The 19333-nt window shown below is 38.3% G+C and overlaps 1 protein-coding gene across 2 annotated transcripts in view; it reads left to right on the forward strand.

Annotated features, from left to right (window-relative positions):
* The window catches only part of LOC127617328 (leucine-rich repeat and immunoglobulin-like domain-containing nogo receptor-interacting protein 2), a 417692-nt gene that overhangs the window by 374064 nt on the left and 24295 nt on the right, over positions 1 to 19333 (forward strand). The window lies entirely within an intron of this gene.

Raw genomic sequence — 19333 nt, forward strand, 5'->3', positions numbered from 1 at the left:
GTACATGAAACTGGTGGTGAGTGGGAAGAATTCAATGAAGCTGTCAGCTGAAGACATGTGAGGTGTCTATTTCTCAAACTAGAGACTCTGATGTACTTATCCTCTTGTTTAGTTGTACATCTGGCCTTCCACATCTCTTTCTGTTCTTGTTAGAGCCAGTTGTCCTTTGTCTTTGAAGACTTTAGTTTACACCTTTGTATGAAATCTTCAGTTTTTTGGCAATTTCATGCATTGTGTAGCCTTCATTCCTCAAAACAATGATTGATTGACGAGTTTCTAGAGAAAGCTGTTTATTTTTTGCCATTTTAGACCTAATATTGACCTTAAGACATGCCAGTCTGTTGCATACTGTGGCAACTCAAAAACAAACACAAATAATGTGAAGCTTCATTTAAACAACCAAATAGCTTTCAACTGTGTTTGATATAATGGTAAGTGATTTTCTAGTACCAAATTAGAAATTTAGCATGATTACTCATGGATAAGATGTTGGAGTGATGGCTTCTGGAAATGGGACCTGACTAGATTTGATCAAACATTAATTTAACATCAGTAATGTCCTGACTATACATTATGATCAGCTGAATGCCACTTTGATTAATTAAAGTACCAATTTCCTTCCAAAACAGCAAAAGTTGTACATTATTCCAAACTTTTGGCCATCAGTGTATATCGTTTAGTTGCCTCTGTGTCTTACCTAAAATTTTACTTGTTACATTAACAACTTTAGACAACTTTGCTTTGTTTTTTATGCTCAGGTTCCCATACCACATGGTCATAGTGAAAGACATAAGCTTTCCACTAGATTCTTGTAAACCATTTCTAAAATTTCTTTACTTTCCACCAAAGTGGATTAACCTCCTAATGAGATGCAGTCTCTTCATTGACTTTTTAATAACATAATCTGTATTCTCAGTAAAATGAAGATGACTATCTATAAATGTTCCCAAATATTTAAAACTTCAAACTATTTCTACAGGGTGTGCACCAAGTATTAAAGGTTCTACTTTTTAAGATATTTCCTGCTTCTTGCTTGTAACAACTAATTCTTTGGTTTTATTCACATTAATCTCAAGTGCACTCAACCGACACCAGTTCTGGAGGGAATTGATGTGATTCTAATCTTATGCTAGGTTTTATTTTCCAATGTGTATAGACATTGTGTGGCTTCCAAGTGCTCTCTGGGTTTGGTGTGACACCCTGCTCAGCCTATTCAACAAAATAAAATAAAAAGAATAAGAAGATTTGGACGTCAGAGACCCCCCTAATGAATTTGAAGGCTTTGAAAAGCCCAAAAGGCTTAACAAGACAGTGACATTGAAAGTGGTGGCTATACACACACAATGTTAAAGGGATCCTGGAGTCATTACATGGCTATTAGAGTGCATTATGACTTTGGGTCGTAATGCACTCCTGCTCTTTGTCTCTGGTGGTTGGAATAATTTCCAGAACCTTCCCCTGTCCCACAATGTACCCAATTTCTGACTGTTAACAATAGGGAGAGTACTTCAGCCATGCCTCTCATTCTTGACAAGCTATTACCATAAGTTTCTACATACTTCATCATTGTGAAATGGAAGGCTTCAAAGTAATGCTCTCCACAGGACCGTGCAAATCTCCTCATGCATATGCTTTGTTTGGACTGAGGAAGACTGAGCATATTACACACTCCTGACAATCTAATCATATGATTATTTTTCTCTTTCTCTTCTCCTTCTACTCTCTCTTGTTTTCTACCTTTCTCCAACTTTTCCTCTGTTCCTACATAATGTCAGTCCATTACCATAATCCTCTCTGCAACAAGAGTTGTCTTAGTATATTCTTTTAAGAATAGCATTCGAGAAAAACAGATGTTGCTTGTTCTCAATGGCAAAAAATATATTTTTTTTGTCTTCAATATTGCTTCTTAAAGTTGCTCCAAATAGTGAAGTTAATGAAAATAATTAACCAATATTGTGCTTTTACAATATGTACAAGTGGCAATAGGCATAAACCAAGATCATGAACACAAAGCTAAATGTTTTACGAGTGTTTTTAAATGCCAAACTCTTTTAGACATGTGCTGTATATCACCATTTCAGTTATTTTTGTTTGCTGCAAAGTCCCGCCCATTTGAGACTTCAACCAATCATCATAAAGAGAAGCCAGGCTTCCAGACGGAAACAAAACCACATTGATTGTAAGCCTAATTTCCAATAAATTATCAGATCTTTTTTTTCCAAACAAAAAGTGCTTCAAGGTAAAGCAAATGCATTCTTTGTATATGGTTAAATTCTTTGTTGCAAAGAATTTGTTGTATTTGCTATGCATTTTTTTAGTGGTGGTCATGCTTCCTGTGTAGTCTTAAAGCAATCACCACTGGCTGATAGTCTAATTTTAGAGAGGTCCCAGTCCCATTACACAAGCAAAATGCACACAAGGTCTGTCAAGTGAGGTGCCGTTGGAAGTCCCTCACTTTTATAATAAGATGTTTTGGATATGTAAATGGAGCTCTTGGGGCCAGTGATATACGTATGTCCAATTTACCATTGTAAAAAAATATATTATAATAAAATATACACACACACACACACACATACACACACACATATAGTCTTTCTTTACAGTGAAGAGCTATTTAAGCCTCATTGTGTAGATAAAGGTCAGTCAGCCCTCTATCTTTCACACACTCTCTCAATCTTGGCAATGGTTTTGTTGATGAGTAATTCATAGCTCCTACTTTTCCTAGGTGCTTTTTTGCACACGCTCCAGTGTAGAACTGCTGCCTGGCAGGGGTCCATAATGTGGTCAATTTCTGAACTTCAGCGACTCATTAAATTCCCTGCCAATGCCAACTTAATTTCTGCACTTTGAAATGGTTCAGTTCCCATCACCTGCTTGGATGCTCCATGGTACTGACAAGCGCACAGCAGATTGTTGAAGACCCCTCTCTCTTGCTGCTATTTGCTGCACTATTTTCAGTTCAGATGAAAGAGAGATGAGCCTACAGATAGCTCTGTTTGGAGAAGTGTCCTATTCCAGCCTGATGAGCAGCAAATGTGAACCAGGTTTGGAGTCTTAAGAGACCTAAACCCATTTAAGAAAGGCACTTTTCTTTGCTTAGTCTGAGCTGCTTTTATAAATCGATACACGTTGTGCGTGTGCAGGTGAAGATGGTTTTACTATTGCTGTATTGAAAACTGTTAAATTGAGCTGACCCCATTGTGCCCAGCAGGCTTTCTTTTTCTTTTAGTTTTTTTATCATTTATTTATTGTATTTTTTCATCAAGTGTTCGATGTAATTCTGTCTCTACATAAGGTATTTTTTCCTTTTATGTCAGTGTATAATGTCTCAAAATTATGTTCTTATAAAGGGCTAATTGTAAAGTGGCTAATTTCAGCCAAATGTTTTGTTAAATTACTTTTTAATAGACATGAATAAAACTTTGATGTGCATTGTACAAAGTGGTCATTTCCATTTAAGGATCTATTTGTACGTTATCTAACCCTAAACATGACTTTGTTGGTGTAAACTAATTTAGTCAGGTTGATTAATGAACATTGAATGATCATTTTGACTTGAATAAAACCAGTTACTTTAGATTTTGCCACATGAAGCACATTTTTGAAATTATCTGACACAAATTATTTTGTAGTGTGTCATATTTTGATCAACTGTAAGTTTAATTAACAGCATGCATCTTTTTTATAGATAAAACTTTCATCAACTGACATTTTTGTCTGTGATTTTGTTGACAAGATTAACATTGCATGTTACGTGCCTGAACATCAATAACATACAATAACCATCCATATTTGTGATAGCCTAGGCCTCTCACTTATTCAAAAGTTCATATTCTTATTCTACTGTTAAAAGCAATGAAGAGCATGTCATTTTATAATTCGCTATTGATCTATTAGGGCTTCCCCCGACCATAGTTTTCCTAGTCGACTAGTAGACGTTAGTTTAAGCCATTAGTTGACAAGTCACAATACTTAAATATATATGTTTGGGGGCATCAGAAAATAGCTTAAGTTTCAGGACTGAGAAAGAATGTTATAAGTAACATTAGGGTTGTGCCGACAGATGATGATCTCAGGAATCGATGATGGTCAGAGTGATCGCCAATAGCTGATGCCTTTGACAATGTCAAGACGATATTTGGCTAGTTTTCCCATGTATAAAATTACTTTATTATTATTATACTATTATTTTTATCAAATTAAAATTACAAATAATTTGCCCGTAGACACACAGACACGTGCTTCAATAAACTCACTTTATTATATTATTAAGAACAGATGCCAGAAAAGCATTTGCGCATGTATGTTTGTTCAGAGGCATGCAGTCTCGTGGAGCACACGCATGTAAAAGGTTCTCACTCTTTCTTTGTTCCTGTCTTTTTAATTTTTTTGTTGCAAGAATAGTATCGTCTATGAGCCTTTATACATGGTAGATCTTGCTGCAATAACATGATGAAAATGTAGATCTCATCCCATAGAAGTGTTAGCATCCCTGCTGTTAATGATGGAGATGGAGGCTTTTCTTTATGTGACTACCATAAGTGACATAAAATAATTATCATACGTATGACAACAGCCTCCTCCTCTACCAGTTCAGTTTACATTTCTGTCACAGAGAATTTAGTTATAAGGTTGGCCATCGGTCGTTTTAGAAAACAACTTAAACTTTGACATGTTACTTGAGCATGTAACTTAAATGTCCATTTAAAATGCTTTAAAATGAGAACCAGACTTTATTTTGTTTGTTATGTTGGTTCGAAATCAGTGTTGACAATTTGCTTCTTAATATTTAATGTGATTTTACTTCATATTACCCATATGACTCTTTTACAATGCATCATCAGCACAGCATGAGACCTCTATTGCCCTTAAAAGCAGAATGCTAATTACACATAAATATGGGTTGGGCTTTGGGATCTTACTCTCTGCGTACCAACCATCTGGACGGTAATTAGGCCACTGGACCCTAAGGTCTTTTAATAAAGCAATTTAAGTGTCTCAGTTGGGAAGTGACCAGCCCTGATCGCACCTGAAGAGAGTCCTCAATTATTTTATTTTAATACTGTGGACCTGAAGTGAGAAAGCCTCCAACTTGCACAGAATTATGAAAAGGTGTTACTTAGTGTAGCATGGGGGCGTGGTCATGTGTCAGTCTGCGGGAGAGAGAGAGCGGTAAGGCTTGTCACCTGGTTTGTAATTACCTCTAACACCAGTGTCTTGTTATAGTGATACGGAGAGAGACATTTAAGGGACACCAAATGTCGAGAGCGGGAGAGAGAGAATTGCCAGAAACCAAATTCAATACGTTCTTGACCTTCGAGCAAAACTCCACACTTTGGGACGGGTAACACAGGAGAATTTGCTCCAAGCGCAAGAACGCCAACGCCGACTGTACGACAGAGGCACTCGGCTAAGGGAATTTTCACAGGGAGATAAAGTACTTGTGTTACTGCCCACCTCGAGCTCCAAATTACTTGACGCTGGACTTAACGAAGGGGTATTGGCAGATTCCTTTAACTCCAATGTCCCGAGAAAAAAACGCTTTTTCAACACCGTTCGGATTACACCAATTTGTAACACTTCCGTTCGGCTTGTTTGGAGCCCCGGCCACGTTTCAGCGCCTTATGGATAAGATCCTCAGACCGCACACGGCATATGCCGCCGCATATCTAGATGACATTATAATTTACAGTAATGACTGGCGGCGGCATATGCAACATCTGAGGGCTGTCCTGAGAGCGCTGAGGTGGGCGGGACTCACGGCAAACTCGAAGAAGTGTGCAATTGGACGGGTGGAAGTTCGGTATCTGGGGTTCCACTTGGGTCACGGGCAGGTGCGTCCACAGGTTGACAGAACCGCAGCGATCGCAGCCTGCCCGGCACCCAAGACCAAAAAGGGGGTAAGGCAGTTTTTGGGGCTGGCTGGCTACTACCGAAGGTTTGTGCCTAGTTATTCTGATGTCACCAGCCCGCTGACTGACCTTACTAAAAAGGGGGCTCCCGATCCGGTCCAGTGGACAGAGTCGTGCCAACAGGCCTTCCTTAAGGTAAAATCTGCACTGTGTGGGGGGCCGCTTTTACATGCACCTGATTTCTCTCTCCCCTTTATTTTGCAGACTGATGCATCTGACAAGGGGCTGGGCGCAGTGATCTCGCAGGTGGTCGGAGGGGAGGAGTACTGTTTATTAGTCGCAAGCTCTCCTTCAGGGAGACGAAATATAGCACCATCGAAAAGGAGTGTCTTGCGATTAAGTGGGCGGTTCTGACGCTCCGCTACTACCTGCTGGGGCGTGCCTTCACCCTCTGTTCCGATCACACCCCTCTGCAGTGGCTCCACCGCATGAAGGATACTAACGCGCGGATCACCCGTTGGTATCTGGCCCTCCAGCCCTTTAAGTTCAAGGTGGTCCACAGGCCGGGGGCGCAGATGGTTGTGGCTGACTTTCTCTCCAGAAATGGGGGGGAGTGGGCAGGCGGATGTTGCCCGGCCTGAGTCAGCGGTGGGGGCATGTGGCATGGGGGCGTGGTCATGTGTCGGTCTCGCGGGAGAGAGAGCGGTAAGGCTTGTCACCTGGTTTGTAATTACCTCTAACACCTGTGTCTTGTTATAGTGATCACGGAGAGAGACATTTAAGGGACGCCAAATGTCGAGAGCGGAGAGAGAATTGCCAGAAAGCACGACAGGCGGGAGAGTGCGTCTCGATCATGCTCTATAAAATTGTATACATATCTTTGTGAGAAAGCACGATCGAGACGCACTCTCCCGTCTGTCCTGCTTTCTGGCAATTCTCTCTCTCCCGCTCTCGACATTTGGCGTCCCTTAAATGTCTCTCTCCGTATCACTATAACAAGACACAGGTGTTAGAGGTAATTACAAACCAGGTGACAAGCCTTACCGCTCTCTCTCTCCCGCAGACCGACACATGACCACGCCCCCCATGCCACACTTAGACTCTGGGGAAAAATGCTCTTGTGCAAAAACATTGGTAAAGCTACACAGTTTCCACAAACAAGGGCCCCCCAAGGCAACTGCTGTCCTCTGTGTATTGGTCTTTATGGCTGCATATCCTGTAGCACTGAGGGTCTCAAGTCAGGCAATTATGAGTTCCATATAGACAGGAGTTCCTTCTGACAGTGGCAGAGATTTGTATTTTTCAGGAGAAGACCTGCAGATATTAGTCCACAGTGTCATTTGAGGTTATTTTGACTGACTATGTCACCATCACCCACCATTAAGAGAACAGCATCAAGTTTGCTGTGTTGCTGGATTTTAAACTTAGCATATGGGCCCACTGGCAGGAAAGAATGGGCTTTCTTGAGTCTTGCTTGCTATGACAGATTCCCAAATGAGGCGAGCTAAGGGACATTTTTGCCAGAGTCCAGAAGGAGCACAAATGTGAACAATTGAGGAGGAATTGTGAGATTAAATAGGATTGCCTGTAAACAATGGACATGTTTATCAAAGGAAATGTAAAGTTTGTTTGAGACCTGTTATTTTCATATTGCTGTTAATGTTTAGTGAAGCATATTTCAAAGATGAGTTTGATCAGATAATAATAATTAGAAATGAAATCTTGAGAGAATTTAAATTCTTGTATTGCTTAGGGTTGGGGTTAGGCTTAGGAAAAAACTGAAAGCTGTATGGGTGCTGATATGTATTGATTAAAAATGTAGGTCGGTTGATTTGTCTAAATGGGTCAATTAGTAAAAGTACACCATGAAAATGCCATTGGAAAGAACATCTCTCCTCAGTTTGGACGACTCGGTCACATGGTTGGCAATCTTCAGATATTATCGTGGTTTCAACTGAAATGTGTTTTATTAAACTCAGAAAATGTTTACCTTTCTTACGCTATATAGTAATTTCTATATTTTAGATCCCCTTACCCATTCCAATTTCTAAACCAAATCACTCAGAAACAATATAAAAATGTTTGCATGCAGGTAAAATTAGTCTCAAGAATTGTAGTTACATAACTCATAATTTATAATTTTACTTTATAACTCAGCATAAAAGACCTACATGTAATAAGCACATAAAAGTACAGACACAAAAACATATTCTAAAAATGATTAAAAAAAAGCACTATAAATTGGCAAAGGCCAATCACACTTGACATCACTGATGTAAAAGACATTGTAACGCTTGAGGTAACAATCTTTTCACGTTAAATGTGTCTGGATCTGACTATTTCAGTGGATGGGATTGCTGATCATTAAATAAAGAATTACATTTAGATCTGTTCAATGCCAACAAAATAAAAATGGAAAGATACAGTAATGAATAAATGATTACAGAATTTCCAGATTCCAAATTTGACAATTTAGCTTTGGGTAAAGTAATGGAATGCTCCGAAATGAGTTGAATATGACATCAGTCACAAATAAAAAATTGACTTGGATTTCGATGGTGCAGGCAAAAATTAACCCAGTGATGTTTCGTCATGAGAGGTTGTCGACCTTATGATTTATCTGCCAAACAGTTATAAGTTGTGGCTCTTTGACAAAAGATAGGGATGCAATGAATGCAGAGATGCAATGAACAAAGATAGATGTAAATGATGGTGAAGAGGAGCAAAATCTCTCCCCCACTCATATCATTGTGTTTCTCCTCCTTTGGCTTGTTACAATATATCCCTTCCATCAATGTAATTCATTCCATTTAAAAATCCATGATTTCCCTAGATGCCAGTTGAATGTTGTCATTTAGTTCACTTCTGAGAATATATTGTATCAGGTCCATCCAATGAAGCCAGTACAGGGGTCAATAAGTAAAGTAGGCATAGCCAGAAAGGGAAGGCAGACAGGAGAGAGAAATCACTAATGTACCATGGGTAATGACTACGATAGTGACTTTTAGAAGGCTTGTTAACGGGCTTGTTTGAGGGGAAGACCAATCTTCCACCTTATCTTTCAACCCATCACCCACCTCGACTATTCACATGTGTGCCAATATATGTGGCTCTTTAAGAGCCATACTCTCTGTTGTGACCAAAACAAAGCTACCCACCAGCTGAGGGTTAAAGATGTTTCTCTTTGAAAAATAGAAATGGGTGCAGAGTGGCTTCTCCTCAATGCTTAAGGATTCTGGAGCTTTGTTCAGTGCTTTCCCGCTGTGGGTAAAATTACGCTCTGAAAACATTCTCATAAGGGCTCGAGAATTACAATTTCCATGGTCCATAACAGAGAATGTGCAATATTTAAGGACATTTACTGTGGTTAGACAAGATTTATGATTCATGACGTTATGAGAAGATAAGCACACTTGATATTTGACAGGGATTTGCCTTGTTGCTGTAGAGCTCTAAAAAAAAAAAAACTCATTCACTTGAGTACTTCATCTACTTTCTGTTGTTTTGCCAGTTTCATATTGGATTTTCTGTCTCTCACTCACTCTGTTATATACAGATGTGAATGTGGCTTGAAATCCAGAGAAAAGCATGAGAATAGGGAAAACAGAAAAAGATATAAAAAAATATATAATTCTGGAGCAGGAACAGAGAAGAGACATAAGAAAGTGAGATAAGGAACTCGGAGAATTGCTCACAGATTAACACAAAGGGATAGTGATAATGGAGAGATAGCATATCTTCACCTGAAAAAATTTCACTGCTTTTATAGTAGCACAAATCTTGTTATTTACAGACTTATATACAGACTTGCTGTTAACATTTCATGTTGGCAGGTTCAGCCTGAGTACAGTTCAACTGAATGAGATTTGAAGGAATAGGGGTTGCACCGACTAGTCGATTAGTTCTGCCACTAGACTGCTAAAGCTGCATGTAGTGTAGACATCAGATATGAGTTCAGTTTGAGTGTTTATAAAATCCTCTGAACCGTCTAGCATATAGTATCTATTGTCGACCAGAGGCTGACACAAAATATATAAGCTTGCCAGAAATAACAAAGACTACTGATGCTGCATAGCTTATTATGAGTCATTTATATAAGATAAACATTGACCTGCCAACTAGTGGACTACAATTCTAGATGACTAGTTAACTAATAAAAATGAATACTTGTGCAAGCCAATAGGTTGGTCATAGATTCTACGTTTGAATAGTTAAAGGGAAAGTTCACCCAAATATTTAAATTCTCTCATCATGTAATCACCATCATGCCATCCCAGATGTGTATGACTTTCTTTCTCCTGCAGAACACAAATTATGATTTTTAGAATAATTTTTCTGCTTTTTTTGGTTCATACAATGCAAGTGAATGTGTGCAAAAAATGCTCCAAAAAGCATTATAAATGTATTATAAAAGTAATCCACACAACTCCAGTGCTTTAATCCATATCTTCAGAATTGATATGATAGGTGTGGGTGTGAAACAGATCAAAACTTTTCTCCCTGCCCAAATGATCTTTTTCTCACCCACACCTTTTATATTGTTTCTGAAGATTTTTATTTAACTACTGGAGTCATATGGATTACTTTTATGATGACTTGTGTTATTTTTGGAACTTCAAAATTTTGGCACCTATTCACTTGCACTGGGAGGACCATAAGGGCTGAAAAATAACCAATAAAAATCTTTATTTGAGTTCAGCAGATGAAAGAAAGTCATACACATCTCGGATAGCATAAGGGTGATTAAATGATTAGAGAATTTCATTTTCATTTTTGGGTGAACTATCCCTTTAAGACTAGAACCTTTATTTTTGGGTGGGTACCACTGATATATATATATATATATATATATATATATATATATATATATATATATATATATTTGAATTTTTCTCACGGTCACTTGCCTGAGAATGCACGCTCTCTCTATAACACATGCAGCGGGCACACAGAGAATGAGGGAGACCAGCAAAGATGAATTAAACTGATACGGTCAGTTTAAATTGCTCAGAGGGAAAGGACGGGTTGTCACCCTAAAACAAGCAGATATTAAAGCTTTTCCTAGTTTTGCCTTGTCCCTTGATGATCGTTGTGCTGCAGACAGGTGAATCTCTGATCACAATCTCTTATATCGTCTCCCTCATAATTAATATAATCCATAACAAGCAAATTAAACATTAATCATGATTTTCACTAAATATGAGTCGGTAAAACGGCAGTGTTATCTGTTGTCAATCCTTGAGGCTCTATGATAGTTGGGGCACACCAAGATGGCCACTCGAACACTTCCGGTGGCTTCACCTGCTGGCAGTTTACCGTTTCCTCAGCGATCCAGTTCTATATATATATATATATATATATATATATATATATATATATATATATATATCAGTGTGTGTGTGGGGGTAGCCATGACAACACATGTGAGCATAATAACTTCTGCAATCATCAAATGTACCATTAGCAGTTATCAAGGTTATCTTTATTACACCCCACTCATGTGTTCCTCTTATATATGAAAGAAAACTATTGTGATAATGAGTATATTTTCAACACTACACACAATATTATACATGTAGACGATGTCACTGACTAATGTCTAGGTTTCGGACTATTAAACCATACAACCATGATACAATACAAACAAAATGATCTGGCTTTGTTTTACAGGAATGTAATGATGGCTGTATTCACAACAGTCTATTGAATGCTTATTGCTTTTGATACCTTTTCCAATCATAATCGCACCAGTTGTCACGGTACATTAACTTGGGAATATTGCCGTATTGATTGAACAGTTACAAAGACAAGGATCACCAATCTGGAAATTCAGGTCATAATCTTTACTTCAAATATGTTTTCATTTCCGACTCTATACAGTGACATAATCAATAACTAATCAATCTCTTGGACAGCAAATGTGAACTAGGTCCCAGCTAGAGGTTTTCTGGCTACCTAATAAGAAGGAAACATAATTTATGGAGAGGAATTAGAGGTACTCATGCCTTCAACATCTGATGGGTTCATTAACTCGTTGCTTATAAAGTAGCCGAGAGAATTAGCCATGTGTGGCCCATCTTAAGGGCTCTCAGGCACCTTTGGGACCAGAGGGTAAGCGAGGAAGACCTCACTTCAGTCTTATCACTGAGTCACTTGAAAACAGCGTGGTTGTTTTTAATCTACTTTCTAAGAGACCCAAGGGAATGATGCCTCAATTGTGAGAACACTTAAACTTTTAATGGATTTATGCCACTGTAACACTGAATGCTTAATATACAGTACAACGTGTTTTGTCAAGTAAAATGTTCCTCATGTTGTAACATTTAATTTAACTGTTTTTATTCAAGTCAGAATTATGAATTAATATATGACTGTATAAACCTGAATGCATTAGGTTGCTACAACAAGAATATTTCTTTAAGGTTAGATGAGGTAGAAATAGTGGTAGCACATTCTAGGAAGCCCATATTTATAATTCATTGTAAAGGCATTATACATGCATTATACATTATACATTTGCCTGCTTCAACATAAACTTGTAACATGTATTACATAAACGTTTTAACAATGTATTACAAGTCGAAGTTATTTATAAAATAAGTCTCCAAATAAGATTCACAAACATTAAGGTTTATTGAACAGAGTCCAGTATATAATAAGAATAAGAATTCTTATTATTGGGTATGTTTTCACAAAAGATTATTGGCTACATGTGTGATCATCATACATATTTTTTGAGTTTTGGATATATTTGAACCGTTTAGCTTTTTGTAATATCTCCAAATTTGCGATGTATTGTCTTATATCCACTTAAAAATATCTTATGGATGTTTATAAGACATTGCTTTTTTTGTAATTAATATTTTTTATTGATTCAAAGAAAATAACACAACAGAGAAAAACACAACACAAACCAACCGAATCAACATTGAACTTTTAACCCTCACTAATATCCCTCCCCAAACAACAACCCCACCCAACCCCAAAAAATACCCCTGTGGTCACATAAAATAATTCACAAACCAAAAAATAAATAAATAAATAAGAAAAAAGAAAAAATGTAATATATAATAAACATGCAGAATTAAACAAAACTTCTCTCTCCCCTTAGAGTCCAACAAAACCGAAAGGCAAATACCTACCCCACTTCCTGAAAAACAAGTCCTCCAGCCCCAGCCTTCTATCTGTTATCTCATCAAAAGTTGCCACCCTCCCCATCTCTGCACACCACTCCGGAAATGGTGGTGTTCGGTCTGACTTCTAACCCCTTTAAAATAATTTGTCTGCCAATAATCTAATGCTAGTCAGAACACAATTTTGTATGTATTTGTTTCCCAAATGTATAAATGCCCCATCGCCAAAATACAAAGTCTGAGGCCAAGTAAAATTTGGATCTTAACACATCCCCAAAAAACATGGGTTGTGTCTCCATCTTCTGATTAGCATCACCAGCAGGTGGGTGTGCCTTTAAGACCAAGCCTATACAATCTAGAGGGGGTCCAATAAAATCTATGTACAAGTTTAAATTGCATAAGGAGCACCCTTACATCTCTTGATGCTGACTTGACATTTTTTAGAATCTTAGTCCACACTCACTCCTCCAATACAAGTTCAATTATTTCTCCCATAATCTCTTGATAGAATTTAAAGCTCAGACTCTGAAGTAATACACAGAAGACATATCTTTTGACACTTTAATTAAAGCATACCTACATTACAAGTATAGTTTGTAAAACACATTTTAACTTCTGCAGATCAAATTGGATGTTGCTGGTGTTATAATGCATTATATTCTAAGGTATAACTACACTGTAAAAAAACTGTAAAATTTACAGTAAAATACTGACAGCAGGGTTGCCAGCCAGTTACTGTAATTTTTACAGTGACCTTACTGTAATTTAATTACAGTTATTTACTGTAATTATAGAATACAGAAAAATAGATATGAATAGGTAAGTATTATAATGTATTATTATTGTGGTTACAATTCTTTAAGAGAAGTTATAACATATTATAAAGTGTAATATGAGACTTTACTAATGCATTATAATGCCTTTACAAAGCATTATAAATATGGGATTTATAAAAAGTGTTACCGAAATATCTTCTTACAAAGCGAGACCACAACATGGTCATTCTGAGTACATATGTGATAAAGTTTAGCACTGAGTATGTTTCTTGTCAATTACTGTATGTTCCAACAGATGGCAGATTAAAAACCTTTTTTAAATCTTGAAGTAACACTATGTACTTACTAAACACTAACGCTGGATTGTTTTGGACAGGCTGATTTTATTAACTTTAATACTCTGCTGTCTTCACTTATTAAAACTAGTGGGCATTAGTGTTAAATCAATACCAACATTTTGTATTCACTATGAAACCAGCCTCTGGTACCCAGAATACTAAATTGAGCCCTTAGGCAACAAATAAACAGCCTTGGAGTGAAAAACTGTGTGCTGCTGAAAAGATTCAATAATTCAATTTCAATAATTCACGATTAATGTGATCATTTGTGTTAATGCAATAACAAATTAATTTTCTTTTTAAGGAATGAAAACCAAATAATGTATTATTATCAGATTTGGCAGTTCATTTGGATGACACACATAGCGGAAAATATAATAACTTTCCCCACACTTTACTTACATAAGTAACAAACGTGTATTTGCTACAATTATTCGATGGTTTTCTCATTAGTGTTTGTACAAAAATACGACATTTCATATTTGTTGAGCTTCAATGATAAGTAAATTCCCCCATTCAAGAAGTGCAAATGACTTATTTTTTGTTAAACCCCTCATCTTGTTTTGATTTATAGATGATTTGAATGAATGAAAGCATCAAAAATGAAACAGTCAAGAATATCAAATTTGGTAAATGCATAAAAATAAAAAAAAAACACATATTAACTTTTATGCTTCATGTCACATTGCATGAACTGCCAAACTGAGCTAAGCATATTGTAATCTAGGTCAGGTAATTTGCAAAATGATTATACAGTATCATAGACTACTGCTGTAAATTTTCAGTACTCCTGTACTTTATTAGCGTCAGTGTGCTGTGCAACACTACTGGGTGTTGTACATTGACTGACTGCAAGTTCATCTGTGACCACAAGAAATTCCAGACATGATGAATGCAAACAAACAACTGCGACAGCCCTTATTAGACAGAATGATACAGAAATAGAGTTGGTTATCACATTAACCATAAAAAGCAACAATGTATCTGTGTAACGTATCACCACAAAACAGATTTATTCAGACAAATTACATGAGACATCTTTAGGGAATTCGAAACTTATTTTTCATTGTCAAAAACCTGTTTGCAATTTCATTAGGTTCCTACTGACAGAGAACACAATAAATAAAAAAAAACATAACAGAAAAAAATATTAGATTGGGCCTATAATGGTAGACATCATCTAAAGTTGCAAACATGACCTCATCTTAATGCATAAGAACAAATTATTTACTCTGCACAAGTATCTAGGCTTACTGATACAATTAATATATATTATGCATGGATCATTAAAAACCAGCTGTCTCCTGGATGTGATGGACTACAATTGAATACGTTTAGCATAACTTTTGACCGTAATGGCTCTCAAATGAAATGCAGAATTTCTGCTTCAGTGATTGATATGCAGAGAAGAGTGTCTTTAATGCCGGCAACATGAAACAAAAAGGATGAAAAAGACAATCACACACTTCAGGTTGAAATCAAATAGACTTAAATTCCTGAATCTAAGAAGGCCATTGACTTACAAAATTCTACAAAAGAGGCTAACCAAAAATATATGAAAAGATGCATCACTGCATTGAATGATGGTTAAAGGTTATGTATTTTGATGACCGTTCTAACTATTTGGATTGAAAGAGAGAGAGGGAGAGAGAGCAGGAAGGAAGGAGGGATATGAGATTGGAAAAAGGGATGGAGATGTCTTAGCAGATGGAGTTGGATTCCAACAAGGATTACTGAGAGCTTGTTAAAGGCACTGTTCAGGCAGGATGAAGAGATGGAAAAAAGATGGTATGCTGCTCTTTTCATTTGATTATAATCTTTTCATAATATTTGCACTTCTTATACCAATGATAATGGCACTGGATGGGATTGAAAATCTCTTGCTGGCTGTTTCTCATTTTAGTCTTGAGTAAAGGATGTGTGTGAAGGAGAGGGTTGGGTGCATTGTTTTTGGGGTTCAACCTTGATAAACGTAATCCGTGAAGCTTGATGCTTCTAGTTCATCTCATTTTTATTGCCAACATTACTTCTTCAGTTCATCCCATTTGAAACGTAATTGCATTCCCTATGAGAGCATGAATCATATCATTTCTTTATTGGAAATTTAGACAACATTTTGAAGGAAACAAAAAGATATCCCTGCTGAAAATAAACTTGGTTTAGCTGACCAGCTTATACAATATGTCAAAATAGCTCTAAAACCAAAAAAGACCAGCAAACCAGTAAAGGCTGGTTTAAACATGTTTGTTTGTTTGTTTATTTGTTTTTGTTTTTTGCCTCTCAAGTGCAACCTGGCCTCATAGAATCACATTACTATAGCTACATTTTTTAAATAATTTCCACGTGGCTAATTGGACTTAAATTAATATTCCAGGTTCAATGCAAGTTTAGCTCAATCCACAGCATTTGTGGCATTATGTTGATTACCACAAAAATTGATTTCAACTCATTCATACTTTTCTTAAAATAAAAGCAGAAATCTGGGTTACAGTGAGACACTTACAATGGAAGTGAATGGGGCCAATTTTTTTGCTTTAAACCCTCCAAAAATTGGTTTAACTTGTATTGAACCCAGAACATTCCTTTGACGCAGCAGTTTCCAAGTGAAATTCACATTAGAGGTCCTACAGCAACAATTATTTTTATTCCCTTTCTCATAAATCACCTGTAAAATTGAAGATTGGCAGATTATAAACACTCACTTTTCCTCTGATCCTGTTCCTCGCACAAATCGATCTAATGACATTTAAACACTTCTACGATGCTGCAAAATGAAAGTGTCATAGAACCACCATAAAATGAGATGGTTGCTTTAGCAATTGCCTTTTTGATCTCACATTAATGGTTCGATTAAGGTTTAAGGTAGAGATGTTGATTTTGTTGATTTAAAACTCGATAGAGCATTAACTTTAAAAACCTCAAGTGTTTTTTTATCTCACATTTATTTGTGATACTTCTGGTTAGGTTTAGATGTAAACCACTTTTAGCCCCACACAGTGGACATTTCACCTTGTAACATCCGGAATACGTGTAATGAGTAACGTAATATCATTATGCAAAAATATTGCCACAGTCACAGCATGTAATTTCAAAATGTACTGTACTTTTCCAACATCTAACTGCATTCAAATTTGGTTTGTACTATTTTGTTGAGGGATATGGGGAAGTTGTTTGGTTCCTATGATGCCACTCCTGTTGGGTAAGTCAAGTGTGGTCATCTAACACCCCTGATGTTTTCCAGATATAAAAGAGCCCACATTCGTGACTAAACCTCTTGAGTGAGAGAGTATGCGCAAAGTGACCACACAGCCCAGCCTCTCCGAGACCACACGGGCTATACACGTTCTTACTGTTGCATCCTGCTGACTCTCCAAATGTAATCACATTGTGAACAGAAGGTGTCTGGTTCCTCTCCACTTTTAGAATTTCTGAAGTATCCGATACTCTGACTGGCCTTTTTACTGTTCATAATTACAAACAGATTTAATGGCACTTTCTCATGCTATAGAATTTAATAATTGTTCTTATCCTCATCTCACCTAGTCTAGTGGTTCTCAACGAATAGGTCATGCCCCAAACATTATGCGGGTTTGTTCAGATATGGTCACGGACAGCAGGGGGAAAAAAGCTAAATGCTAATAATTATAAAATGCATTGTGCATGGATAAGATAGCAAAATATGTAGGCTTATAAAATTTATAATCCTATTTATTTTGGGGCTATAAACAACTCTTTTTTTTCCACAATCACTTTATCACATATATGTTAGTGTTGACATCCAAAGATGTGCAAAAACAATATGCAAGCAAAAAAAAATAAAAAGTAGGGCTGTCAATTTAATGTTAATTTAGTGTGATTAATTATATAAAAACAACACTTTTGAAAATGTATGCAATTAATCATGGCTCCTAACCCATACATAAATAAATAATAAAAGTCGTTTGGTTACGTATGTAACCTCCGTTCCCCGAGGCAGGGAATGACACGTTGTGTCGGAGAAGCGACACTAGGGGTCTCTCTTGAGCGCCGATATCCACCTCTGATCTATGAAAAAAGGCCAATGAGAGTTGGCAGCCAGTATTTGCATGTCCCGCCCCCGGACATACGGGTATTTAAGCGGCGCAAATACGGGAGTTCATTCACAACAGTGGCTTCAGCGACATGGCAGAGGAAAGACACAACGTGTCGTTCCCTCCCTCGGGGAACGGAGGTTACATACGTAACCAAACGTTCCCCTTCTGTCGCTCTCTCCACGTTGTGTCGGAGAAGCGACACTAGGGGACCCATTCCAATCTTGCCATGTGCTGAACCGTGTACGTGAACTGCCGATACAGAGGCGGGCAGGGATTCATCCAGTGCCACGCATCGTCTGTACCCGGCTGCACGTACCCTTCCCCAATGCCCCATACGAACATCGGGATCCTTCTAGTTACCCTGAGAGGGGAACAAGGCGATGTTTGCCAACATGGGAACGGGCCAGCCTGGCTGGGCCTCTTTTCTCTCTATGTTTTTCGCATAGAGCAATCACGGCCGGGGCCCTTACACGCATATAGGGAAGGGTGTCTTACCCAGACCCTGTGGAGACCACACCTGCCCTTTTTCTTGGGGAGGAAAAGTGGTAGACACGTCACACGGCCGTCTTAGGGCTCGTGTGGAAAGTATGGTGCGGTGGTAGATCCAGCCTCGAAAGGGGGGAGTTGCTACAGCACGGCGACCGGGGCAGCTGTAACTGCCTAAGGGAGACACGGGGGTCCGCTCGTAAGGGGACAGAACCGTGGAAATACACACAGGGGGAGTCCAAGTAGGAGGCCTTACCTGTGGAGCACCTATACCAGTACAGGGTAGCCATCAGGGTACCAGCAGTGGCTTGGGTCGGCGAGTTCCTCCGCTGAACCACGGACCCGGAGGGCTGGGGAGGAATCGACCAGGGTCCCGACTCGGAGTGGGGCGCCCTGGGAAAAAAGGTGCACTACTTAACCTTGACGTCAGGAAAGGGCGCTGGGCGCAAGCTGATCCACCCGGCCGGTCGGTCTACGTGTTACCGAGTTCTACGGGCTCGGACCTGACAAAACACGAGACGCAACCGACTCAACGCGGAGGTTGTAAAACCTCGCGAAGGTGTTGGGTGTTGCCCAACCCGCAGCTTTACAGATGTCTGCTAGGGAGGTGCCCTTGGCCAGTGCCCACGAGGACGCAACACCCCTTGTTGAGTGAGCTCGGACCCGCAAGGG

Source organism: Xyrauchen texanus, chromosome 23 (genome assembly GCF_025860055.1).
Source record: "Xyrauchen texanus isolate HMW12.3.18 chromosome 23, RBS_HiC_50CHRs, whole genome shotgun sequence".
NCBI lineage: Eukaryota > Metazoa > Chordata > Actinopteri > Cypriniformes > Catostomidae > Xyrauchen > Xyrauchen texanus.